Source organism: Ochotona princeps, chromosome 19 (assembly GCF_030435755.1).
Source record: "Ochotona princeps isolate mOchPri1 chromosome 19, mOchPri1.hap1, whole genome shotgun sequence".
Taxonomy (NCBI): Eukaryota; Metazoa; Chordata; class Mammalia; order Lagomorpha; family Ochotonidae; genus Ochotona; species Ochotona princeps.
The window spans coordinates 48,503,699-48,531,340 of NC_080850.1; the positions used below are offsets into that span (position 1 = coordinate 48,503,699).

General features: G+C 50.0%; 1 protein-coding gene across 2 annotated transcripts in view; it reads right to left on the reverse strand.

The window, feature by feature from the left end:
• KCNN2 (potassium calcium-activated channel subfamily N member 2) overlaps positions 1-27,642 on the reverse strand; it is a 185,652-nt gene that overhangs the window by 130,027 nt on the left and 27,983 nt on the right. Inside the window, exon 1 of one of the 2 annotated variants that reach the window (XM_058677573.1) lies at positions 1,108-1,343. The exons of the other annotated variant lie outside the window; for it this stretch is intronic. The gene's annotated coding sequence lies outside the window, so the exon portion shown is untranslated. Of the gene's footprint in view, positions 1-1,107; positions 1,344-27,642 lie in introns of those variants that run through there. 2 annotated transcript variants of the gene reach the window in all.

Genomic DNA, 27,642 nt, shown 5'->3' on the forward strand with positions numbered 1-27,642 from the left:
ACACACACACACACACACATTTTAACTAAAACAAGATTTTGCTGGATCAATCATTTGTTCCCAGGAAGCAACAAGTGAGCTCACCAGGCTGACATTTCCCAGTAGAACATTCGGGAAGCATTTAGAAAGTGTTTTAAATTGTATGATATCAGCAGGAACCAGAGGTGGTTTGCGGTGGAGAGAGGAGGAGGATGTTGTTATAGGAGGATGACCTTGCCAAGTCCAACTCAGAGGGTGAGGAAGGTCGGGGCAGAAGGCTCCGCGCCCCGCTTCCCCCCCGCATCTCCCCCCCACACAGGCAGCTCTTCCTTCAGGGCAGCTGTTCTGTGCATGGCCGTTACATCACGTAACAGAGGGTCGAGCTTCTTTCAGGGGCTTTCTACTCACAGCTGTCCACTGACACACTGATGGCTTAACCTCCTGTGTGTCCTGATTCCTCAGGGTCTGAAGGGCTGGGTGACGTAGCCAGCTACAGTGAAGGGGGGCTGAAGATCTCAGAGGCCTTGTGGGACAGGGGGGCTCTCTGAAGGCAGGGCGTCTGCCTCCATTTGAAGGAGGGGACAACACACAACGCCCCAGGAGAAGGAAAGGGAAAAGTCTGTGAGTTCTTAAAGGAAGGTTTTGAAAGACGTTGCCTGAATGTACAGGAGCAACGTAAAGGGAAGTGATCGGAAAGCACAATGGTGACGCAGGCAGACTTCCATGTTTCTGCAGAGACCAACGCAAGCTTCCACTGAAGCAGAGCAGCTTATAAATATAACAGCTGTGCCACAAATGAGAAAAAACATGTTTGTAGCTTCCAATGTGATTAAGCAGGCCCTGGGGGATGACTGACAACTGGTGTTCTCCAGACTTCCCATCCATCTTCCCTGGGCTACATGTGTTATGTTGCTGAGCAAATTCACCATGTTACACAGCAATAACATTCGAGGCATCAGTCTTGAAAAGCAGCACATAAAATAAATATTGCCTTGAAAACCCTGAGGTTGCTAGGAAATTATGTCAAGTGCAATCCTCTCCAGTTATATCTGATTTTTCCATTTTATATCTTCCTCAATCACTGGAGCTTAACCCCTACAGGAATTTACACGAGGACAGCTTACATACCTCCACAAATATAAATTTCCCAGGGGTTCCACTCGGTCCTTAGACGGTATCGGGCATTAGCGGGAAGAATTTCGGGCAGGGTCAGCTGTTCCGGAAAAGGACAACGCTTGGGCTCTTGACCATATGGGGGCCTGGTAGGGGCCGGGGACCGTGGGATGAGGCTGGGCCCCTGCGGACAGGGGCAGTTCCTCCTCTCCTTCTCCAGGCTGACTCGAGGCACACAAGCTTGAGGGGTGAGCTGCATCAAGCGATTTGAGTTATTTTAAGAAGCAGCAATTCATTGTACCGGGTGCCAAGCTGCAAATGCCTGGACAGCCTGTTCAAAGAGCCAGCGGCAGGAAGAGGCAAGAGGGTGCCAGAAATCCACGCCAAGGAGCTCCGGGAGAGCCAGGGCGGCCCCGCCTGGGAACAAGCATTTCAGCTCCCCTCCTCCTCCCCACCCCCCACCAGGCCAAGGCTGCCAGACAGGGTCCTCTCCCTGGGATTCCTGGGACCCATCTCTGCACACATTCCACACACCCCTTGTCAGAGGGTTCTCGGCTCACCAATACCAAAAGGAAATGCACAGAACACGGCAGGGTCAGACTTATTCCTTCCCTGGGTACCAGCAACTGCTATACAGACACAGACCCATAGCATCCTCGCATCCACTGTCGTATTAAACCTCACGGCACCCTGTGTGTGGGGGCGGGGGTGGAGGGAGGTGAGGCTGTCTCCATTTATAACTGAGGCATTGGAGCCCAGAGGAACTGTCAACTGGCCCAGCGCAGCAGACACCATGAGCAGCGAGGGCAACAGCTGGGACATCAAGTGTGCTGGAAGGGAAAACCAAGGGCTGGCCCCGCCCCTGCAAGGGACCTTGTCAGTTCGCACAGCAGACCGGTGGAGGCGAGTCAGCAGCCCTGGGCGTCCCACCCACGTGCCATGACACAGCACAAGCAAGAGAGAAGGGAACAATCCCCGCACGTCAGTGCAAGGCGCAAAATGGACAGAGATGACACAGAATGAATGTGCAGGACAGAGGAGCCAGCCAGACACAGGGAGTCCATCTAAAGAAGACGACAATCTGCACCCAGCTACGGATGGGAAACTGCCACAGCCGGGGAGCCCGACGCGGCTCTCACGGGGTTCCACAGGCACGGCCGCAGCTACCCAATGGCTGCCATTCTTATCCTTGGCAAAATACCATCAGTGCTGGCTAATAGAATCACCTCCATTTCTGCACCCCACAGAGTATCTTCATCAACCATGGAGGAGACAGCAAATGAGAGATGATCTGATTTACATTTTTGCCTCCTGCTGCATGCACCAGAAGTAGGTCTGGACTACATCATTTCAAGCCAATGCCATTATCTTTTGAGGAAGAAATTCACCAATGCCCAACACACACACGTACACAATTAAAAATGTTTTAAAATGCACTTGTTGCAGAGAGACACAGGGCCACATATGATGAAGTCCATGTCTGATTGCTAACACGTGCTCCATGGGGCCACTGCTGCCCAGCCACGCAGTAGAGACTTCCAGGCTTCCAGGCTTGTGAGAAGCAGGGTAGGCCCAGAGGTGGCAGGCATGAGAGAACAGACTTGGAGAAATCGATTCGGATACCTTGATGTGCCACACTGAGATGGTGCTATACCTCATTTCCCTGGGTGCACTTGCCTTCGGAGAAGGGGAATGAATTTGCTCTGAAACCACGACCAGACACGGCAGCTGAGCTGCTGAACGCAGACACACCTGCACTTAGCCCCTTGCTGCAAGCGCGTCTAGTAAACACGGAGCTGCTAGCTTAATGATTTGAGAACTATCCAGGGCCAGCAGCGCCGCAGCTCTGCTCTCTCCATTGGTAAGCTCCCAGTTTTCTCTGAAGAGTCACCTTAGAAATACTGTAGTGGGGATGCTGCCTAGTTCCCCTGGAAACCGAGTTTCTAAGAAAACGAGCCATCCCACAAAGGCTGAGCTGCCCTCCGTGAAGTTCTCAAGTTACACCTGAGTGGGTGATGTGGCTCTCACTGGCAAATGCCTTGGCAGAGAACAAGACTGATAACCGTGCACTGCCAAGAGCAGGGCTACCCCTGCCCACGGGCCTTTGACAAACAGCCTGGGACCCCTGCTGGCATCCCTGGGTTACAGTAGCTCCCCCTCCTCCTCTTCATCTCCCTGCTGTGTTCAGTCTGCAAACAGCTGGCCCCAGGGCAGAAAGGGGGGCAGAGAAGTCTTACAAGGTGGAAAGAATTAGATTTTGCAAAGAAAGCCCAGGACAAAGTGTGAGGCTCACTCCCCCAACCCCGTCTTCCCACACAGGCCCTGTTCTGTCCAGGGCTGTGCTGGATGCTGTCACTCCACAGAGCGGTGTGGGAGCCGGCCTCTGCTGCCCTTGCTCAGGCAGGGGCACTGTGCCATACAGGACAGGGTCCATGGCCATGATGGAGAACAGATATGGGGAGCCTGAACACAGATATTGCAGAACCATGGAGGACTGTCTCTCCACCTGGCCTCCACAGTCCAGAACCCACCCTTCCCATTCACGGTCAGTGTGACCTCCACCTCACCACACCTGTATCTAGGCTGTGTCCATCTGTTCGAAGAACAGGAGCCTCTGCACTTCTCTGACCACTTGGTCCTTCCTTGCGGACACGTGGCAAGGTAGGTGGCCCTCCAGGACAGCTCGCCAGTTACATCTAGGTCCCCCAGGGGCCTCTTGAACAAACAAGGTGATGTCTTCCTCTGCCCGTCTCATAATGTCCAGTGGTCCACAGCGTCCCCATCCTGTGCCTCCGGCAAAGGATCAAACCGAGCTGCCACGGCCTGCCTTTCTGGTTATCTGGAGAGAAGACATCTGAGAGGCTTGGTGTACCACCGGGGAGAGAGGGACGGGCATACACTTTGCAGCTGTGCGGCTGGGGAGGGGACTGCTCGGAGTCCCAGGGCCTGGGTTACCGCCCTGCTTCCCGTGAGCCACAGAGCCGACAGTGGTGGCCTGGAGGACTGCGCCTCATTATTGATGTGTATCAATCTGGACTTTGAGTTGTCATTTACTTTGAAACATACTGTCCCAAGTTTGTCTACCGTGGATAAAACTGCTGGCATGTAGGAGCCAATGCACACCCCTCTGACAAACAAAAGTGAATGTGTACCTCTTCCGGCATTCCCCAAAATAGACATATTTTCAGTTGGTTTACTAGTGGTCAAAATACAAATCAGATGGCAAGGTTAATTGATTTTCAGCTCCTACAGGCACTATTCAAGGACTGGAAGAAACATTCCAATGTGTGTCTCAACACTGAGTCCTGAAGTAAATAAGGCCATACAATAAGACAAGCATCCCATAAATTGTAATTACTGGTGAGAGCTTACTTTCTCCACAGGAAAAGGACTATTACAGACTCAAGTTTGGGTTTCATAAACTAGGACTTGAACCCAAGAAGCTGAGATTTGTTCATGGTCTCATTGAGCCCTCACGCATCCGTCCACCGGCCCATCTGTCCATTAGCCCTGACGTGAGTAACCTCTCTTCAGCCCTTCGCGCCTTCTCAGCTCTGTCACCACAGTCACTACCAGCTCCTTCCACCAAGGCTAGCTCTGGCCACTCCCCGCGCTCTTGGCCTGGGGTTCTCCAACACCAGGGAATAAGCAAGTTGCACATCTGTAACCTGCAAGTTCAAGGGGGTAATGGGCATAAGGCATTCTCGACACCCACAGGACCAAGTGTCCATCACCTGCAGTGTGGCCAGTGGACAACACAACCTCTGCCCCAGGAGGCCTTCAGGTCCTCCTCTGCTTCACTTCCCAGTCCCCTCAGCTCAGTCTCCAAATTCCTTCTGCAAGTCCTACACAAGAGTCTACAGCTCTGGCTGGGCTTCCGGGGACACCAGGGCTAACATGGCACCAAGACTGGCTATAGAAAGACGTTGCCATGGATGCTGGAGCTGAATTGAATCACGTACTAGGCAAACAGCAAAGATATTTAAAGCTTATGGCAAATGAGGTGGTGGAAATGCCCAGGACACAGTAGTTTTGCAATCATCCTCAGCCATGATGACCTGGGAAAGCTTGACAGGGAAGACTCAGTTCCTGTTCTGGGAGGAACCAGCTACCTGGCAAAGGATCTGATTATTTCTTTCTTCCTATGTACCCACCTACCTACCCATGTATCTATCCATCCACTTATCCATCTTTCTATCATCTGTATATCATGCCATCCATCCATCATCTATCTTCCCATGCATGCCACTATGTGTCTCTCCACCTACTTATCACTTATATCTGCCAACCTACGTTCCCTCATTTCTCTGCCATTTCCTTATGTACCTATCATCTACATATCATCTATATGTACCTATCTACATATATCTATACATAATCCTATTATTCACCCATCCATCCAACCATCCATCCATCCATCCATCCGTCCGTCCGTCTATGGAGGCGTGTATTTTATCAGGAAGGGTGGGAGTGGATTATGAAATTCGGACTGCAGAATGAGGAGAAAGAAAGCCCATACAGGGATCAGGAAAATAATCCTGTCTGGCAAGAAGATTACAGCCAACACCTCCTCAGACTGAGAAAACCCCTTTAGAGCTAAGCAGAGCAGTAACAGGGATGTGAGCAAAGGCTCCACTGGCCTCAGGGAGGCCACTCAGGGGCAGCTGGCCAGTTGGGGTGGTGGACAGGCCTGGTGCAAGCAGTTAGACATGGGTTCAGGAAGCATCCCTACAGCACAGGGCACCAGCACGGAGAGAAGAGGGTGCTGCACAGAGCTCATGGGCAAACGGAGCTTGAAGGTGAACAGATTTGAAATGCAGGCATAGCTTTGCATTAATTTCCGAAGTCCCACTGTACATGTCGAGTCAGTGAATGATAAACAGAACAGGGTCCCTGGTACCCACAATCCCAGGGCTGGCCCCCCTCATTGCCACAGTGGTGCATTAGGGCCCTGGTTCCCAGCAAGGCAGGGGAGTGCATCCACCAAGGGACAGCTGAAGTTACCATGGACACCTTGCCACAGTGAGTCCCTAGAACTGTGGGAAAGGAAGGACCAGGCCCTTCCCTGGGGGGCACAGTCACTGCCACACAGGGAGAGCAGTGAGGAGACATTAGGGACCAACAGGAGTCAGATTTCCCATTGCTCGTGTTGAACGGCTAAGGACAGCAGCCACATCCTGGCACCACTGAGGCTCTTAGTGGCTGAGTCATGGTCACAAGTGCTCCACCAGGAACTCAGCAATGACTTCTCATGGCCTCCAGCTGCTGGCCGACTCTCTCATCTCTCCTATAACCCACATGCTGAGAAGATAAGTTGACATGGATGGCCTTCCTCCACCTGCAGCTGCAATGTCGCCCTGGCTATCATCATCCACAAGCTTGTCGTAGAAGTATTATTAGCGACTTCCTCATTCAAACAATACCACATGGTGCTCAATCAACTCTGGAGACACTGACTGCCCCATGTTACTGCTCCCTGTTCTTTATGCTGATTCCTAAACATCCCCACAGTCACACAGCCATCACAATCTCTCCTGCTTCTCTGGCGTTCTACACCAAAGCAGTTTTCCAATTCCATTAACTTACCCACGTACCTCCATTAAATCTTTCATTCTACCTATTTACACTGCAATCCCGGTTGGGCTATTTAAAAAGCAAAGGGAAGGAGGGAGGGAGGGAGGGAGGGAAGGAAGAAGGAAGAGAGAGGGAGAGAATGTTCTGTTAGTTCACTTCCCAAATAATTATGATGTTGGGGCTGACACCAAGCCAGGCTGACACTGGGAGCCAGAAAATCCACCCAGATCCCCTGTGTGAGCAGCAGGAGCTTAAGAACTTAACTATCTTGCACAGACATCCCAGGTGCTTCAAGTAGGGAGTGATTAGAAGTGGAACAGGTAGGACATGAACTGGTGTCCATATGTGATGTTTATGCCACTGGCAGTGTTTTAACCCACTGTACCAGAACCTGGGCCCTCTAGATAGGTTATTCCAAGGAGTCTTCAAAAGTTAAAAAAAAAAAAAAAAAACGGTACTACAGAAACCTATACGTGGGTTTTGTTTTCTTTTGCATCCAAGTGAACTTGCCTTTTGGTTGCATTTGTCCTTAAACTTTTGAAGTACCTTTGTATTTGTCACTGAAGCCATGGCAGTGGAGTTTCAGGGACTTCACCCTCTCTGCAAAGCGGCCAGTGGTCAGTGGGCCTTTGCTGTAGCCTTCAAGCAACAGTCTTTGCCTCCTTGATAAGCCCCATACTACCAGTGTTCCCTGACAAATGACGGCAGTGTAAATTCATGCTGTGCACTGAGGTGGCACCACAGGGTGGCAGAGCCTAGCAAATTCATGTTCTGCCCGCAACCCTTCTGCAGCAGTGATGTGGCATCAGGCCAAGCCTTCACTCCAACCATGACACTCAGTTCCGTACATCTGAGAAACAGTGTGATAGGCAGCAGAAAGCCGTGCTGGGGCTGCTGCTGGGGTGCAGCACAGGGAGCTTCTCCCTGAGATGCTGGCTGCTGTGTCAGAGACTGGTTCAAGTTCCTGCTGTTCCTCTTCCAATCCAGCTCCCTGCTAATGCACCTGGGAAAGCAGCAGGGCATGGCCCAAGAGCTTGGTCCCCTGTATCTACATAAGAATCTTGGATAGAGTTCCAGGTTCTATCTGACTCTTGCATCCATGTGAACAATGAATCAACAGATTGAAGACCTTTCTCTTCCCCTGCCTTCTCTCATTTACTCACTCAACCCTCTCAACCTGTTGCCTTCCAAATAAATAAATAATATTCTTTTAAAGCCTTTTTAAAAGGGTGAAATAAGTTAAGCAAATCATCCCCCCAATGCCCTGGGGGCCAGTGTCATGGCATAGTAGGCTAAGCTTGTTCTTGTAATGCCCGCATCCCATACGGGCACCAGTTCACATCCCACCTGCTTCATTACTGATCCAGCTCCCTGCCAATGCACCTGGGAGGCAGTAGAGGACGGCTCAATCCTCAGACTCCTGCACCCACATACAGATCCAGAAAAAAGCTCTTGGCTCCTGCCTTTGAATAAGCCCAGCTCCAGCCACTGCAGCCATTCAGGGTGTGAGACAGCGGATGCAAGATCTCCTCGCCTCTCTTCTCTGTAACTCTTTCAAATAAAAATAAAATGAATCTTAGAAAAGGACATGCAAAGTAACAATCTAAGTATCAAGGGGCAGTGGGACAGAAATACTGCTTTGCTCATCTCCTCCCTTTTTATATAACAAAAGACTCCACAAAATTCATGGAAAACTATCATTAAAATATATTTAATTATTATAGTACTTTAATATATTTTAAAATATTCAATTTTGGTTTTTATTTTTATCATACATTTATTTTACTTTTGATGATGTTTACATAGTTAAGAAGGATGTTCACCCATGTGGACCGTTGACCAGGGCAGGGAGGGTCCAGGAATGGGGAAAAATAGATGAGACAACTGTTTCCGATCTCTTTTTCCTCCTGTATATGGGGAAAGAAGCTTGGTTTCTAAAAAAGACTTATTTATTTTTACTGGAAAGGAATATCAGATTTATGGAGAAAAGGAGAGACAGAAAGATCTTCCATCTGCTGGTTCACTCCCCAAGTGGCCACTGTGGCCAGGGCTGAGCCAATCAGAAGCTAGGAACCAGGAGCTTCTTCCAGGTCTCCCACGAGGGTGCAGGGTCCCAAGGCTTTGGGCCGTCCTTTTGAAGGGTGGGGGGAATCTTACAACACGTGTCTCCTTCACCACAAGCAACCCCATTTTCTGTCTCCCTTTTTAAAGATTTATTTTTATTTGAGAGGCAGCATTACAACAGCCGGAGCTGGGCCGATCCAAAGCCCGAGCCAGGAGTTTCTTCCGGGTCTCCCACATGGGCACAGGGACCCCAGGCACTCAGCAGGGAGGTGGATTGGAAGTGTGGCAGCAGGCACTTGAGCTCAGCCTACTCTACTGTGCTGCCAGTCCTCTCTCTTTTTTTTTTTTAATTGAACTGGTACTTCTTCTACAAGAATTAGAGCTCACACCCTACGGCATCTCTGAATAATATCTGGTTTCCAGCACTAGAACTGAATTTCTCTTTTCCTGGGACTGCTATTGTGTTCAATGTTTGCATCATGCTTAGCATATTTATTTGACAGCGAGACATTGCTGAAATATTCCCCCACGCAACGGCCTTGACCTTGTGTTTCAGCCTACAGCCCTGCTACAGACGCTGCTGGGTCACAGTCCAGCACCCCAGGAAGCAGAACACACACAGGAGGAGCTGACTTCTAGGCTGCAACTCCAGAGGAAACGTCATTCAATCAACGTTCTATCAACGAACAACCTGCATATATTTCGTACACATAAAGAGCATAATCCCACCCAGCCTGCCTCACACCCACACTCCCACTGCGCTCCTCCCTCCTTAGTTACCGACTCTCACATCACAGTCTAGTCACAAGCTGCACCCTCCACTAAATGAAGAATTCAACAAGTAGTAAACGGGAAAATCATTGTTGAAGAGCGGAAACGAGCTGTTAAACAAAACCAAATCTGAAAAAGTAATTTTGGTCATATACACTACTTTTTGTTGGTTTATTTTGGGGGGGGGGGACTCTGTTTAGAAGTTATCACAAATACAGAATCAACCCAGACAGCCACCAAATCATGACTGAATAAAGCACATGAGGTATATATACACTGTGGAATTCTACTCTGCCATAAAAAATTAAATCCGGACACAACAGGAATCCATCATGTTTGGTGAAATAAGTCAATCCCCAAAAGACAGATACCATATACTTTCCCTTACTGCTGGCAGCTGAAGTAAGCTTTTAAAAACCCACTCTCCTGTAGCCCTTGGCCCTCTGTGCCCTAATCATCTATGTAAAGATTATCAAAAATAAAAACCCACAGCAGCGTCGAGAGTCCTGGAAGCCACTTTCACAGGAGGACATTCTCACGAGGTCTGCGTGAAGACCCAGAGCCCAGCCTGTAGGGCGGCGACATAAAGTTTGCCTACGGACAACAGTCACGAAGAAGCTTCGCGGTGCTGTAAGAACGGGAAGACACCCAGGCCTGGCTGAAGGTGGGGGGCTGCCCACCGGGCCGGAAGGACATTGGGCTGGCTTGGGGACAAGGCGGTGACCACTGGCTGAGTCCTCCCCCTAAGCCGGCCCTGCGTGGACATCACCATGGGGGTGGCTGTCAGCGGTGGGGAGGTCCACCTAACGGGAAGCGGGAGAGGGAATGGGACCCCCTGACAGAGGCGCCCGGGGAGCGAGGCGGGCCTGCGGGCAGAGGCCGTGAGCGTGAGGGCCAGGGTCCCTCTCGGCCCCCACAGGGCACCAGGGAAGAGCCAGGGAGTCCGGCTGAGGAGCTGGCCCAGCAGCAGCCTTTTGCATCAGTCCACAGGCCCATTCAGAAAGTCCCCGGAGCTAGCTCACCCTCAGCATGGCTCCAGGCCGTGCTTTGATTGGTTTGCGGAAGGTCACATGATCCAGGCTGGCCCAATCAGGATCTGTGTGTGAAGGCCTTCTACAGTCCGCTAGCCAGAGGGAGGAGGAGCCTGAGGACAAAGCAGTGTCCAGGATGACAGACCGCAAGGAGGCTGGCCAGGCCAGGGCAGCGTGAGGGGCAGGAGGGGGTCAGGGCACAAGAGTAGATGGCATTAGCAGCTCTGGATGATGAACCCACTCCTGGAAAGCAGCTGCCCCTTTGGATCAATGACTCTAATTGCCCTGTTATTTCATTTCCATCAGACATTTCAAATGAAATAATCTTAATTTCTGGCGACATTGAGCAGATGTGGCTTGCTTGCCTGGTCCAACAACTGCCCATGAAACACCTCAGCTACTGGACTGAAATCCATTTACATGAGCGGTCTCCTCAAAGTTGATCAAACAAACAAACAAAATGTATCATGAGAAACCCATACATGGATTTCAAGACTTTCCTGGACCAAAATAAATTCAGCTTTCCATTCTATTTTCCATTATCTTTAAAAAGCACTCAGGTATCACTGCATTTTATATGCCAAAATATAAAACTCTCCCAGAAATGACAAAAGCGCGTTTACTCCCGCCGCCCCCACAGCCTCCCTGTTCTCAGCGTCACCTTTAAACGCCCTCTCCCACAGACAACCTTGCCAGGGCCTGCAGAAGCTATAAATAGTGGGGCCCCTGGCACCGCTCCTGAGCCCTCCCTCCAGCATTTACGGCCCCTCAGGAATGGGCTTGGGCCAGATGGCCTTCAGTCCAATTTCCTGTAAATATGCATTTCTAATGAAAATAATTAAAGATACTCATTTGCTGTTACCAAGGCCATTTCTTCAGAGACCTCGTGGTGCTTCGGGAAAAGGGCTTTCTTCTCATACTAATTGCCTCAGGGTTTCTCCCCAAAGCTGCTCTGAGGCCTCAGCGGGGACAGGGACACACATGGGCAGCAGCGTCCCTCTGCCATCAGGAGGGCCTCAGCCTGTGGGACTCCACCTGGAGCCAGGACGCTGCTGTTAAGTCTCTCCTCCAGGTGAGAGAGGCTGTGGTGGGGGCCACGTGCCCTTGCCATTCTCCCACCTTTGACTCCACACATGCTGGAAAGTGATATGTTCAGTGGCTTAGAGCAGTATTTTCCAAGTGGAAGGACAAACCAATTAAACAAGGTTTTTAACCCACAGTTCCCGTGAATCTGGACAGAACACGCATTATGTCTGTGAGGATGGATGCAAAAGCTGGCTAACTTAATGTTCCCCAACATTTGACAGCAATGTAGCAGCAGCTCTGCTGGTTACAGATACCACAGGGGTTTCAGTGGTACTTCTGACTGACTCTATCCCAGAAATCAGAGATTTCCTAGCACTTTGCGTTCCATTGGCATCTTGAACTCATGTTATTGCATGGTGCTTTGTGATCATGCGAGATTATTTCTAATTTTAATAAGCCCATAGATTACTCTATCATGCATTTAAAAATATTTGGTAAGGATATGCCAATGTTCCCCTTTACAATCCTTTATTTTATGCATGAATCATAATTCTCCTAGAATGTATATTCTTCTCAAACACATATATTTCCCCATATGTTAGCAATAAAGTGTCAACAAATTTAAAGAGATTTCAACCAAAGTGTCTTCTCCAATGACACTGGCACAAAGATGGATCCATAGAAGGAGAATGAGAAAATTCACATGTGGAAACAACCACATTCCCAGTCAGTCAGAGGACCAGCCATGATGCACAGCAGCGGATACTGAGACAAACTAAGCCGACGGCACTGACAGACCTGCTGGGGTGCAGCGAAAACAGGACCCATAGGTGAGTTCATAGCTGTAAAGGCCTGTGTTAACAAAGCCAGCATCATGCCTGAACAACACAGGATGGAGACAAACAGTGAATACGAATATCAGCCATGACACAAAAGTTCATCTTTTAAAATATCAATCAATTGATAAACCTACGAAAAAAGTAAAGATGCAAGCAGTTAAGATCAGAAATGGGGGCCTGGCGGCATGGCCTAGCGGCTAAAGTCCTCACCTTGAAAGCCCCGGGATCCCATATGGGCGCCATTTCTAATCCCGGCAGCTCCACTTCCCATCCAGCTCCCTGCTTGTGGCCTGGGAAGGCAGTGGAGGACGGCCCAAAGCTTTGGGACCCTGCACCCACGTGGGAGACCCGGAAGAGGTTCCTGGTTTTCGGCATCGGATCGGCACGCACCTGCCCGTTGCGGCTCACTTGGGGAGTGAAACATTGGATGGAAGATCTTCCTCTCTGTCTCTCCTCCTCTCTGTATATCCGGCTTTCCAATAATAATAAAATCTTTAAAAAAAAAAAAGATCAGAAATGGAAGGGGACACCACCTTACAGAAACAAAAAGGATTAAGCCCATAAACAATTGTACACCAGCAAGTTATGTAACCCGGATGAACAGAAACTCCTCAAACATACACAGCACAAGCCTGATTCAGGAAGAAAAAAAAAAGGCACAACAAATAAATCTAATCAAAGATTTAATCTTTTGAAAATCTCACAAAAGTCCAGCACCGACTGCTAGTGAATTCTGCCAAACACATGAGCACCAAACAACCTCAACCTTTCTCAAACAGCTCCACCCCCAACAACAGGTGAAGAAGAGGCATTTTATCCTGTTACCCTGATGCCACAAAGATACCACCAGTAAAAACAGCGAGCCAATGTGCCGTCCGAACCCTGAGTTCAGCAAAGTTGCAGGGTACAAGGGCAACACACCATGCAGTCATACTTTATACATCGACAACGAATAATCCAAAAAGTAAATAATAATTCATTCACAACAGTATACAAAAAATAAGAAACTCATTTAACAAAGGACAAAAAAAAAAGAACTTACACATTGAAAATTCTGAGACAATGTTGAAGGAAATTTAAAAAGACCTAAACAAACGGATAGACGAAGAGTGCCTATCCTCCCGGGAATACCCCGCCCCCGAGTGTATGGCAGGTCCCTGCACTCTGCCACAGTCCCAGCGCGTTAGTCAGAACCTGAGAGGCTGAACCTTAACATCGTGTGGCATCACCAGCCCGATCAACCTCAAAGAACAAAAACACCAGGAAAGCACACTCAGAGTTCAAGACAACTGACAAGCGCAGTAATCAAAACAGTGTGGCACATGAGAACAAATGTCTTAGAAGACTGAAATAAAACAGAGTCCAGAAAATAAACCTGCACCTCTATGGATACTGGATTGTCCACCAGAATGCCAAGACCCTTAGGTGGGAAAGGGTGGTCCTTGCTACACGAGTTGCTAGGACAACTGCTTGTCCCCATGCAAAAGTATTAAGCTGGACACTTCCCTCTGGCCACACACAAGTACTAACTCAAAAGAACCTAGACAAGGAAATGGAATCAGATATTTGTAGAAAAAATACTCCAGCAAAGTTTCATGATCTTCAATTTGGAAATAGTCTTGGAAATTGTAACAAAAACATAAGCAAAAAAGCAAAAAAAAAATACAGATAAAAGCTGTTTAGCATCAAAAAGGCAATAACTATTACCAAGAAAGTGAGTGACAATGTATGGGATGGGTACAAATACTTACAAGTGGTTTATCAGACAAAGGTATGGTTCTCAAGTATATAAAGAACACTTACAACTCAGGAATGGGAAAATCACCCAATTAAAAAAGGAAAGGACATGTTGAATGGGTACGTCTTCAAAGAAACATACAAATGGAGGCTGTGTCTGGCTCAGCGGTTGATGCTATCAGAACCCCTTGGTTTGCACTTTTTCTTACAATTCAGCTTCTTACTAACATACACCCTGGGCTGCAGCAGGGGTGGTCTGGATACGTGGGTCCCCGCTGTTCACGTGCAAGACTCAGATAAAAGTCCTGGTTTGGGCCTGAACCAGCAGATGGAAGACATCTGTCTTTCCCCTGCCAACCCCTGTGTCTGTGTGCCTTTCAAACTTTTATAAAGAAAATATGCAAGTGGTCAGCAGGCACAATAAATGATATTCAATACCATTAGACATTAAAGAAACACAGATCAAAGCCACAAATAGATATCATTTTACACCAATGACTGTAACTGTTAATTTTTTAAAGATACAAAAAGCATTGCCAAAAATATGGAGAAATTAGAGTCCTTATATATTACTGATAGAAATAGAAAATGGTTCAATTGCCGTGGAAAACAGTTTGGTGAATCCTCAAAAAGTTAAACATAGAATTACCATATGTCTCAGCAACTGCACTCCTGAGTACACAGCCAAAATAACTCAAAAGGCATATTCCAGCAGATACAAGTATATGCATGTTCACAACAGCACTGTCTGAAACTCCTGAAAGGTAGGAACAACCCACACTGGGCACCTGCACAGACTGGAATATTACACAGCCATCATAAGGACTGAGTACCAATGGGATTTAAATGAAGGGCATCGTAAAAGTAAAAGCAACAGCCGCCAGACACAGAAAGTCCTCCATTTGGGGACATCACTCGTATGAAACACACAACTCTTCAGAGACAGAAAACAGAGTGGTGGCTGCCCGGGAGGGTGGGACGACAGGGAGCAGGCGCTTCCCAGCAGGCTTTGCACCCCGGACTCTGTAGGTTCCAGCGCTGGACCTCTTCCGCACTCACACGTGCAGTAGCTGTGTCCACTCCTGAGCCAAGACCAACACTTACTGGTTGACAAGCCTGAGCTCAGGCATGGAACCCTGGACAAAGGACAGAACATTCGAGAACTTCTGTTCCTTCACAATGGAAAACAGAGACAAAGATAACATCTCCAATACAGCAGTGGCTCTCCTATCTCACCCACTGCTTAACAGCTACTTCCAGCATTATTTTCTGGAGATTTTCAAGTTAACCATTGCTTCCTCAATCTGTCATGATTTTCCACATCACCGGATGGTAATTTTATCTACCCACATTTTATCCAATCAATTTAGTCTGAGTGCCAGAAACTCATTTTATCTACACACTAAAATCTCATTTTCATCTTTATCTCTTTACTTTCCCATTTTGAAAGATTTCTGAATAATCTTAAATTTAAAAACCTGATGATGGAATAATGCAAAATGTTCCACAGGCCTCAATGCCACTGACTCCTCCTCCACAGGCAGCTAGTCTCCCAGGATTCACAACATGTTCCACAGGCCTCAATGCCACTGACTCCTCCTCCACAGGCAGCTAGTCTCCCAGGATTCACAACATGTTCCACAGGCCTCAATGCCACTGACTCCTCCTCCACAGGCAGCTAGTCTCCCAGGATTCACAACATGTTCCACAGGCCTCAATGCCACTGACTCCTCCTCCACAGGCAGCTAGTCTCCCAGGATTCACAACATGTTCCACAGGCCTCAATGCCACTGACTCCTCCTCCACAGGCAGCTAGTCTCCCAGGATTCACAACATGTTCCACAGGCCTCAATGCCACTGACTCCTCCTCCACAGGCAGCTAGTCTCCCAGGATTCACAACATGTTCCACAGGCCTCAATGCCACTGACTCCTCCTCCACAGGCAGCTAGTCTCCCAGGATTCACAACATGTTCCACAGGCCTCAATGTCACTGACTCCTCCTCCACAGGCAGCTAGTCTCCCAGGATTCACAACATGTTCCACAGGCCTCAATGCCACTGACTCCTCCTCCACAGGCAGCTAGTCTCCCAGGATTGCTGAGCAGGTCACATCTTGAAATGACACCTACAGGCCTCAATGACACTGACTCCTCCTCCACAGGCAGCTAGTCTCCCAGGATTCACAACATGTTCCACAGGCCTCAATGCCACTGACTCCTCCTCCACAGGCAGCTAGTCTCCCAGGATTGCTGAGCAGGTCACATCTTGAAATGACACCTACAGGCCTCAATGACACTGACTCCTCCTCCACAGGCAGCTAGTCTCCCAGGATTCACAACATGTTCCACAGGCCTCAATGCCACTGACTCCTCCTCCACAGGCAGCTAGTCTCCCAGGATTGCTGAGCAGGTCACATCTTGAAATGACACCTACAGGCCTCAATGCCACTGACTCCTCCTCCACAGGCAGCTAGTCTCCCAGGATTGCTGAGCAGGTCACATCTTGAAATGACACCCACAGGCCTCAATGCCACTGACTCCTCCTCCACAGGCAGCTAGTCTCCCAGGATTGCTGAGCAGGTCACATCTTGAAATGACACCTACAGGCCTCAATGCCACTGACTCCTCCTCCACAGGCAGCTAGTCTCCCAGGATTCACAACATGTTCCACAGGCCTCAATGCCACTGACTCCTCCTCCACAGGCAGCTAGTCTCCCAGGATTGCTGAGCAGGTCACATCTTGAAATGACACCTACAGGCCTCAATGACACTGACTCCTCCTCCACAGGCAGCTAGTCTCCCAGGATTCACAACATGTTCCACAGGCCTCAATGCCACTGACTCCTCCTCCACAGGCAGCTAGTCTCCCAGGATTGCTGAGCAGGTCACATCTTGAAATGACACCTACAGGCCTCAATGCCACTGACTCCTCCTCCACAGGCAGCTAGTCTCCCAGGATTGCTGAGCAGGTCACATCTTGAAATGACACCTACAGGCCTCAATGCCACTGACTCCTCCTCCACAGGCAGCTAGTCTCCCAGGATTCACAACATGTTCCACAGGCCTCAATGCCACTGACTCCTCCTCCACAGGCAGCTAGTCTCCCAGGATTGCTGAGCAGGTCACATCTTGAAATGAGACCTACAGGCCTCAATGCCACTGACTCCTCCTCCACAGGCAGCTAGTCTCCCAGGATTGCTGAGCAGGTCACATCTTGAAATGACACCCACAGGCCTCAATGCCACTGACTCCTCCTCCACAGGCAGCTAGTCTCCCAGGATTGCTGAGCAGGTCACATCTTGAAATGACACCTACAGGCCTCAATGCCACTGACTCCTCCTCCACAGGCAGCTAGTCTCCCAGGATTCACAACATGTTCCACAGGCCTCAATGCCACTGACTCCTCCTCCACAGGCAGCTAGTCTCCCAGGATTGCTGAGCAGGTCACATCTTGAAATGACACCCACAGGCCTCAATGCCACTGACTCCTCCTCCACAGGCAGCTAGTCTCCCAGGATTGCTGAGCAGGTCACATCTTGAAAACGACACCTGCCGTGCCCCCACCTCCCTCTACTTCTGCTGGACCACAGGGCTGAAGGTCACCTGGCCTTGCCCCCGCCCCACCACTGCCTGCTCCCACCTCCGCCAGACCGCAAGACTGAAGGCCAGCTGGCCTTGCCCTGAGTTGCTGCCTGCCCTAAACTGGCCGTCCCCCTGAACCCCCCATCCCTTTCATTCTTTCTCTGTTCTTCACCTGATGATCTAATTATTATTTTTCAAGTTTCCTCTTGCAGGTGTTCATTGAAGGCTTCCAGAGTACCTCACTATCCTGAAACTCAGGTTCCCAAAGCTTCAGGGGAACTTAGCGAGCATGCTCCCGCCGTCTCTACTTCTACAGCATCCGCAGGGCACATTGCAAGCCACACCTGTCACCTTCTTCCTTGGACCCGCCGGCAGGGTTGGTAATACATGGTCTCCACTGGCATTCAAGTGGAAACTCTGCCAGTGGAGACGAACACAGCCCAAGGCAGAATGAGGCTGGAGGCCACCATGGTTATAAGCTGGCATTATTGCACTAAATGATTATACTTCCAGATCCTTGCCCTCTTTGGCGATGTCTGTCTCTCCATGTACACCCCCAGGAGAAACCAAGGTGTTGTGTCTACACGGGAACCTCCACATGCATGTCACCTCCGTAGCTGGGGTTTCACCCTCACTGTGTGTTACCTGCAAGATTGCAGCAGCCTCCCCGCCACATCCCCACCCCCTCACTGCCCTCAAAACATGCAGCTACTACACGAGATAACTCTTGATATCCCCCAAGATTTCTGTGCAGATCCGCTACTTCCTTCACACCTGGTAGACAGGGGAGAAGCAGGTTCCTGGTACGGCTTGTGGGGGCTTGTGTGAGACGCCCTCATGGCTTCTCACTGTTCCCCACCACTCCCCATGTGCCACAGCCCTGGTTGTAGCTCTGAGCACCACTAGCCCCTGCAGACCTCCCAGCAGACTATCCTCACTCTCCGTGCCTTTGTTCGGGCTTTCTCCCGCAGCAGGCCACCGTGCATGTTCTATTGCAGATGTGTTGGTTGGGATATGTAAAGAAGTATCCAAGCAGAGATCCGCAGGAAGGCAGGTGGGTGGCCTTCCTTCCTGGAGGCAGGCGCAGCCTGAGAGATGGAAAAGGCAAATTCTGTCCAGGGGCCTGGGGTCAGGAGGATGCCTGGTACAGCTGACGAGCAACAGCAAGACAGGTCTGGCCAGCCAGAGAAGGAGGGGGCCAGGCAAGTGTGGCAGGAAGAGAGACTGGGAGTCAGTCAGGAGTTAGAGCACTGTGTGTGTTAACAGAGTTAACAGAGTGTGTGAGAGAGAAGGTGAACACAGACAGGCCCCTTACCAGGCTGCTGCAGTGCCACACACACACACACAGACACACACACAGTCACACACACATGCACACACACATGCACACACACAGAGACACTCACACATACCACACCGTGATTTGATGTAGTGGGTAACAGTGGCTATACTGCAAAGTAACATGCCAGTTTACATCTGGAGGGAATTTCCAAGTGGGCTGACCGATACACCAACTATGAATTATGAAAGAGAAAGAGAAGCCAAGGATGACTTCGAGGTATTAGCAAACAAATTCACCATTTAGATGCAGGAACAGGACATAGATGATCATATGCATAAGTATTTAATATTATAAGGAGGTTTGGACCAACATAGTAAGAAAAACAGGACAGTTATAAATATTGCAAAAGATAAGACAAATTTTTTGTACTTGAAATGATATCTATAGAAAACCCAAAAAATGTACTGAATAAAACTAAGAAAGCTAACTGAAAAATTCAGGAAGAGACTTAATATAAGACAAATACATCAATGCTAATAAATATCCTATACACCAGGAGTGAAATACTGAAAAAGCTATGCAAGAAACACACAAAACCTTCAAAACACCTACTCATGTTGGTGTGGAAAGCTCTCCGCCATTTGCCAAATGGAAAAGCTGACATAGAAAACTTCAACAAAATTGCATTAAAATTCACCTACAGAAGTTGTGTGTCAGTGCGCACAGACAAGCACACGTGCACATATGTAGTCACATATCCATAGTACGACAAAACTTTCCTCACTGTATGCTTCCGGTGGAAGACAGAGAATGAAAGGGGAGCTACTTCCTGTTCTGTCTTTTATAACAACCATTATGCAACTTGCCAGAAATAAGGAAAGCTCTTATTATTGAATAGGGCAACTAGTATTCCCAGTAACAACTGATGTAATAGTTAATATGAATCAAATTCCTGATTCTGCACAAAGGACTACACGTGTGTTCCTACATGAAACCTCATTTGCACAATATCTTGCCATTTTACAGGTGACATGGCTGAGACAAGCAGGAGAAGCCACCTTTCCAAGTTCATGCAGCATGAAGCGGACGAAACCAGCAGCAGTCTCATCTGATCCAGAAAGCCAAGCTCTGAGCACCCTCTGCACGAACCAGGAACCAGCAGTGCAGAGCACAAACGCTACAGAAGCAGCCCCCGTTCAGCGGGGAGGAAGACCGGGAGTAAAAGCCAACATCACACTGAGATGGAAAGCAGCAAGCTGGGGCTGAGGGTTAAACCCCTGCTGTGTGGGAGACTGAACTTCCAGCAACTCCTCATAGTGACCCCCTGGGGGTAGCGACTCACTCCTTACTCCTTCCTGTTCCTCTGTGCTTTGCAAGTATTTATCTGAGCATTTTAATTGTTCGGTAAAATTGTTACAAAGTGTTCTGGCCACAGCATTATCAGACCTATCAAACATCAATCACCAATTTCCTAATAACAGGGGTGAAACATGACAACTCACAAGCAGTGATTCATGATGACAGCTTAATGCGCACTGGTTCTCAGTGTGACCCTGCCTCATCTGTAGCAACAGTCTCAAACTAGCAAGAAGAAACAAGAATCCTAAACAATGCCAGATAAAGCAGTCTTCCCAGTGAGCTAGCACATCCTCATCCCAATTTGGCATAACTGTCGAGTCTATGATCCAGACCTTAGAGGTGTCAGGAGCCAAAGCCAACAGCACGACACGGCCTGAGCTGCTGGAAGTCTCTACAATCCAACCCTGAGCTCACGTGACTGGTAACCAACAACCACTACAAAATCCCTTCTGTTCCCATAGAAGTAAACCGTGTGGACCAGATACTTTCCAAAACAACAAACTCCAAATATTAGGGTAAGGGTGTGCCACCTAATTCCCAGCAGACTGGCGTGCTTTTACCAGCAGCTCAAAGAGGGTCTGCAATTAACCACACACCTCTTGCTTAGGCTAATCTGACTAACTGAAGAAGTTCTCAATATCATCAATTTTCCCTTCCTAGGTTAAGTTACTGTGTGGAACTTCTCTGAACCCTGAATCTGAACTGGTTCAATATTAACTGTTCCCTTCACCATCACTAGGTAAGACCTGAAACAACCCAACTCCTCCCACTCCTTCTGCTGTGGCATGTGAGGGGCAGGTTTTCATTTTTATTGTGAGGTAAGACTTCCTGCTGGTGACCCAGCAGCTACCTCTGGGGTTCCTGGAGGGACACTGGGGGGCTGTGAAATGACCTGCTACTCGTGGAGTTGCTGGTAGAGCAGCCATCCGAGGAGACAGCAGTCAGCAGAGCCGGAGATGGTCCACCCCTCACCCGGGACTGTCATCACCAGGGACAGGAAGTCAGCTCAGACCACCACAGTGTCCATGATCGGTTTTACTGCAGGAAAGCTCAAGAGCCAGGATGGCCACGCAGGGCTGCTAATGGCTGTAACAAAGCGACGAGAAAAATCATGGGGCCTCACCACATGGCACGCCGTTGATCACTTCTGTGGCTCAGCCTGAGCCTGGGCCTTGATCAAATGAACAGAATTCCAGGTAAGGAGCAGCAATGGGAGGAAACTGAGCATTTGGGACCAGGGTGTGTGTGTGTGTGTGTGTGTGTGTGTGTGGTGTGTGGTATGTGTGGTGTGTGTGTGTGTGTGTGTGGTGTGTGTGGTGTGGTGCGTGTGAGTGTGTGGTGTGTGGTGTGTGTGTGGTGTGTATGTGGTGTGTGTGGTGTGGTGTATATGTGTTGTGTGTGTATATGGTATGTGTGTGGTGTGGTGTGTGTGTGGTATGGTATGTATGTGGTGTGTGTGGTGTGGTGTGTATGTGTTGCGTGTGTATATGGTGTGTGTGAGTGTGTGTGGTATGTATGTGGTGTGTGTGGTGTGGTGTGGTGTGTATGTTTTATGTGTGTGTGTGGTGTGTGGTACGTGGTGTGGTGTGTGTGGTGTGGTGTGTGTGTGTTGTGTGTGTATATGGTGTGTGTGCTGGGGGTGTGGTATGGTGTGTGTGTGTGTGGTGTGGAGTGTGCGTGTGGTGTGGTGTGGGGGGTGTGTGTGGAGTGTGTGTGTGGTGTAGTGTGGGGGGGTGTGTGTGGTGTGGTGTGGGGTGTGTGTGTGGAGTGTGTGTGTACAGGCACATCAGGGGCACAGCTCAGAGGCACAGCCTGATGCTCTCACACCTCAGAGAACTGAGGGCAAGCCCAGTGTGCTGGAGGGCCCCAGGCACCGCTCACTCACACACAAAAAAAGCCTGCTTTTCTAGTTCATTTAGTTCACTTTCACTGTTCCTAAAATCACATTCATCTTTTGGGAAGGAAGTGGCGCTGCCTTGCACTAAGGGGGCGCACAGGAGGGTCAGCACCTGCTGCCTGCCAGCTGGGGACAGACCACCTGGCAGCCCTCTGTTACACTGGTGAACTGGAGCCTCTTAACTCCAGCTCTGAGACAGTGAAAGCAACCATCTCAGCAGTGTTATCAGCCTGGGCGATCTCACAGGACTCAGACAAACTGCAGGAAAGGGACCCTGAGATGTCCCTGGGAACTCCCCAGGGGTGGTCTTCTAATCGCTCAGCTCCCCAGGTGCCACCTTAGGGCTCAGCAGCAGCACAGGCTCAGGCCCCCCCTTTGGGAAAGTGACCGGGCAGGGTGAGGGTGGGTTCTGCCCACAGTAGCCTTCACAGACCAGCTGCAGGGTCAGGCTGCAAAGCCCAAGCGCAGCCACAGCCGCATCACTGCTGCGAGCCAGGCGCCTCTGCAGGCCAGGCTTCCTGTTCCCATCGAAAACATCGAAGAAACTCCAGAATGCAGAACTGTAGCAATTCTGTAAAGACGACAACAATAAAAACGTGCATTCATAAGGAGGGGGAGGGAAGAGGGGTATGGGGTCAGAGATGGTGGCACCTGATGCAGGCAGGCAATTCTGCAAAAGATGACCCCTCCCCAGGGGTGGTGGAAAGTGACAAAGCCTCACCACCTCCCACATGCTCCGAGTGAGGAGGCTGCACTGCCTCCCCCACGCGCGGAGGGACCAGGCTGCACTGCCTCCCCCACACGCGGAGGGACGAGGCTGCACTGCCTCCCCCACCCACGGAGTGACGAGGCTGTACTACCTCCCACGCGCGGAGTGAGGATGGGCCTGACTCAGCATTGCACCCTAGACCCACGGGCCTGCACCAGCTACAATCACCCACTCTAAGTCTATTTAATATAATAGGACACGAGACTCTTTCCCCTTCAAAGACAAAAAAAATCACTCTTGTTACTATTCAAGGCATACTTTTATCTTGGGGGAAATAAACTAATTCTTATCGCAGAGGGCAAAGGGGATTCAAAGCCAAAGCAAGGCGTGCCCTTTGCTTCCTTAAGCAGCTTGCACTGTACGGCAAAGCATGGTTAGCACACACAAGATGGATGGCAGATCCTGCTCAGCCCCGGGGAACCTGGCCCCAGGTCAGTTGAGCTTTCCCTGGGTTTGTAACATCCGTCATGTTGTTCACCTTCAAACTCAAACAAAAGAGCCCCGGCCAAGTGGGTGGGGGTCCCTGAGAACGCAGATGGGAGCCAAGGACAGGGTGGCTGTCAGCTGTCCAGGGGGTACAGCAGATGGGCTGCCGACCAACAGCTCCCCGGCCTCTGTTAGGCCAGTGTGGGGAGTCAGGGGCATCTCAACAGACATTGCAGTGCCTTCCTGGAGGGTGGGAGGTGTGGCTGGGCAGGACAAAAAATGCTCGAGCCCTGCATGGGAGCAACTTGGTGAGACTGCATGAGGCCAAGGTGCGCACCCCTGCATGGGGTGGGGGGACAGCACCACAGACCTGAGTCCTGTGTGCACGGCTCACTTTTGTATAGCAGCCCACACACTCCCACACTACACATGGTTCATGCAGACCGCACAGAACACTGCTTTATGAAGAGACACAGGCAGTCTGAGATTTCCACTTGTACACACCGAGGGCCGTGGGACAGACAGCTTAGGAAACCCTGGGATGAGAGGATGCTAACAGAGCCATCGGGAAAGGGTTGCAGTACTGCTCATGACCTCGTGTCCAGTACAGAGGCCGCGCAGTGAGTTGCAGGAATGATGAGCAGGGTGGAGAAACTGAAGCTCCTGGGGGAAATATGAACTAATTCCAACCGGGAAGATGGACGGGATCATTACAGCGTCTTTGGCTGGAAGCTTAAAATAATCACCTAATTGGAGGCGTCCTTGTACATTTCTTCAGCAAATGCACTGCACAGCTGGGTGGTAGGGAATGTTCTTGCCATGCCCTTGACAGCCAGAAGTACCCATTGCTCCGCCAGGCTCGGGAGGGCTCAGGCTGCATGAGGGGGGCTGACCGTGCCCTCCACTTGTCCTGAATGCACCCCCTGTGGGACGTTAGCCCCTTCTCTAAGGAGGCAGCCCCTGGTGTTTACAGCTTCTCTGGGAGAGGCAAAGTGAAACGCATGTGTCAAGGCTGGCACGGCCGCTGCTGTAACCAGGGACTTCAAGAAGCTCATTGAAAATGGACCTAAAGATAAGGTCCGTTTGGTGCCAAAGGCTCACACATCCCTGCTCATGGACATTCTTCAGGAAGCTCACGGGAAACTGTGCATTGAAGAAAAGCATGCATAGATTTAAAAATTTCCTTTTTCCAGAAACTTTCTGAAAGACCCTCACATTGTGTGATCCTCAGTGTGATGACTTCACACTGTTTCAGCAAGGGACTTGTTTTTCAGGGAAGGGAAGGATTACCAAATGATGCGTAACACTTGGTACCCAATCCTCCTGACAGGCCGTGTTGGCCTCCTAGGAGGGCCACTGGGGGGAGATTGGGCAGGGATCACGGTAGGAGCCCAGGGGACGGGGGCAACCAGCACACAGAGTGGGCAGAGGGGCTGAACGACCCAAGCCAGGCTGCACAGGCCTGAGAAGCTTTCTAAGCCCTAATCCCTTGAGGTGCAGAAGTTGGTCCCCTCTGAGGGAAGCCCACTGATTTCACAGCTTCTCTGACACCGAAGTTCAGTTTCTTTAGACAAGCTGGGTGTCTCCACCCCGACTCAACTGATCCACAGAGCTAAGAACCCTCTGCAAACGGCTTATTTCCTGCCTACTTCCATTGGAATGGAGATACACCACAGCTGTCCTGGAGCACTGGCCTCAGGAGAGGAGTGTGCCGCACACCGGAGGCAGGCAGAGCGCTGGGCACAGGAAGGGACCACCTTAAGTCCTCAGGTACTCATCCATTCCTGCAACACCGCACCCAAGATCGGCGCTACACGCTGGGACACAGCCCAGGACAGGACAGTGAAGCACAGTGCTCTCAAAGACCTCACCCCACAGGACTGGAAGGGCCTTCCCACGTTTTGCCTCCTTTGGTCTAATTCCCGGATCCCTGCACCTTGCCCACCTCTATGGGCAGCTCCCAGACAGTGCTGCCAGGTTTGTAAATACATCAGTCTGAGTTCACATGGAGCTCTCCTCTCTGGACTGGCAGCTCCTCCCGGCAGCCTCTAAGGCCCTCCCTTTCCACAGTGACTGAGAGGCCCCAGCTCTAGGGCTTCATCCAGCCCCCACCAGGCCTTCTCATAAATACCCAGACGTGGCTGATGTGCCAGGAAGCAAGGGCAGATGCTTCCGGGACACTGTGCATGGCTTTCATGGTGCTGCCTGCACGCATTCTCATCTCAGGATTCCAAGTGAATGCACGGAATTCGTTGAACCATGTCTTGAAGCCACAATGTCAGGGCATTCAAGGCCACCAAGCAGAGCTGACAGTGTTCAGAGAGATAAAAGAGAAGACCCGAATGCAGGTGCACAGGAAAGGTGCCATCCTGGTGCCGCATCCAACATGGAGACGCTCACTTCCTAGTGCAAAGACCAGTGCACACTGGCTAGGATTGCTGGATGTATGCTTGCGAGCCGGCTCCCAGGACCGTGGGGGACGCTGCAGCCCCACACTCTCAGCCACAGCATTTGAAGATCTGCAGAAAGCAGATAACCCAGGCCGTGGTGTATTTTAAATGTATCTGCCTGAATATCAGTTTCAAAGAAATGAAAACTATTTGTCACTTCACAGACACTGGTACCTGTTCCCTGGCATCTCAGGATCAGTAAGACAAACACCCCTCATCTGGGCACACCAGGAGGTGTCTCCCTCCTGCAGGGAAGGAGCTTATAACAATTTGCTCATTTGAAGCCCAGAGAACAGAGCAAAATGTTGAAAATATTTTGATACCTTCAATCTTTCTTGGTGCTGCTTTGAGTTGGAACAGAGCCTCTTCTAAACAGGTTAGAGCAAGACATGGTACTTTGTTTCCATACCTTTCTTTCCCAAAACTATTATAACCAGATAAAAACATGTTTTTCACCGAGTCTTGGAATAAAAGACACTAACACACCTAGCAAGACTACAGGCGCTATCAAGCCCCTCGCGCAGAACATCTTCCATTTTTCCTTAACAAAGCCACAGGGACAGGTGCCCTGGCACAGCAGAACACACACACACACACCAACCGCCTGGTGAGGACTCCACAAGAATTTAATGTGCTTTCTAAGAAATGATCATAAAAGATTCATAAACTGGGGGGGCCAGCATCATGGCCTAGCCTGTAAAGCAGCCGCCTACAGTGCCAGCATCCCAGATGGGTACCAGTTCATGATCTGGCTTCTCCACTTCCAACCTAGCCCCGGCTCATACACCCAGGAAAGCCCTGTACCCATGTGGGAGACCCGGAATAAGCTCCTCAGTTTTGTCCAGCCCCCATTGTTGTGGCCACTGGGAAGTAAACCAGTGAACAGAAGATTCTTCTCACCCCACTTCTCTCCTTCTGCAACTATACCTTTCAAATAACAAAATAAACTATATTTTAAAAGAAAAGATTTATAAGCTGTAAAAAAGCCCATAGTGCAAAAAAAGGTAGAAATAATAGTATGTGTGCCTCTCTATGTAGATAGATACAGCTATACATGCACACATGCACACATTTACACATAATACATCACAGTACAATGAGAAGAGACAATGGGGAGAGTGCCTCCTCTTATTTTAAGATTTGTTTGCTTCTTTATGTATTTGAAAGCCACAGCAACAGAGAAAGTAGGATCTCCTAGTTAAGGGTTTACTTCCAAATGCCAGCAAATCTGGGGCTGGGTCAGGCTGAAGCCCTGAGCCAGGAACTCCAACTGCGTCACTCACGTGGGGGCGGGGACCCAAACACGTGGGCCATGCTCCACTGCTCTCCCCAGGCATTTGCAGGCAGCCGGATGGGAAGTGGAGCATCTACCACTCAGATTAGCACAACACCAGCCCTTTTCCTCTCTTGAAGTAGCATTCCCAACAAATGAGGCAAAGCCACCGAGCCGGAGCTCACGTCAGGGAGTGGCATGCGAGCAGAGGACGGATGCTGCTCTTCCCGGGGTCCTGCCTCCCCGGCTGCTGCTCCCCTGGGTAGAAGCACAGTCAGCCTCCCTGTGGACTTTATTGTCACATGGTCCATTCCAGACCTTTGCCGTGTGGGGGTGGAGGGAGCTGGGGAAGTGCCTGGGCCCACAGCCCGGGTTCCAGTTGGGATGGATGCAATCACTGGGTTGTGCTCACAGCGGGGAATAAGACACCTGTGCTCCCCTCTTGAGCATCACTGGACAGGATCTGGCTGA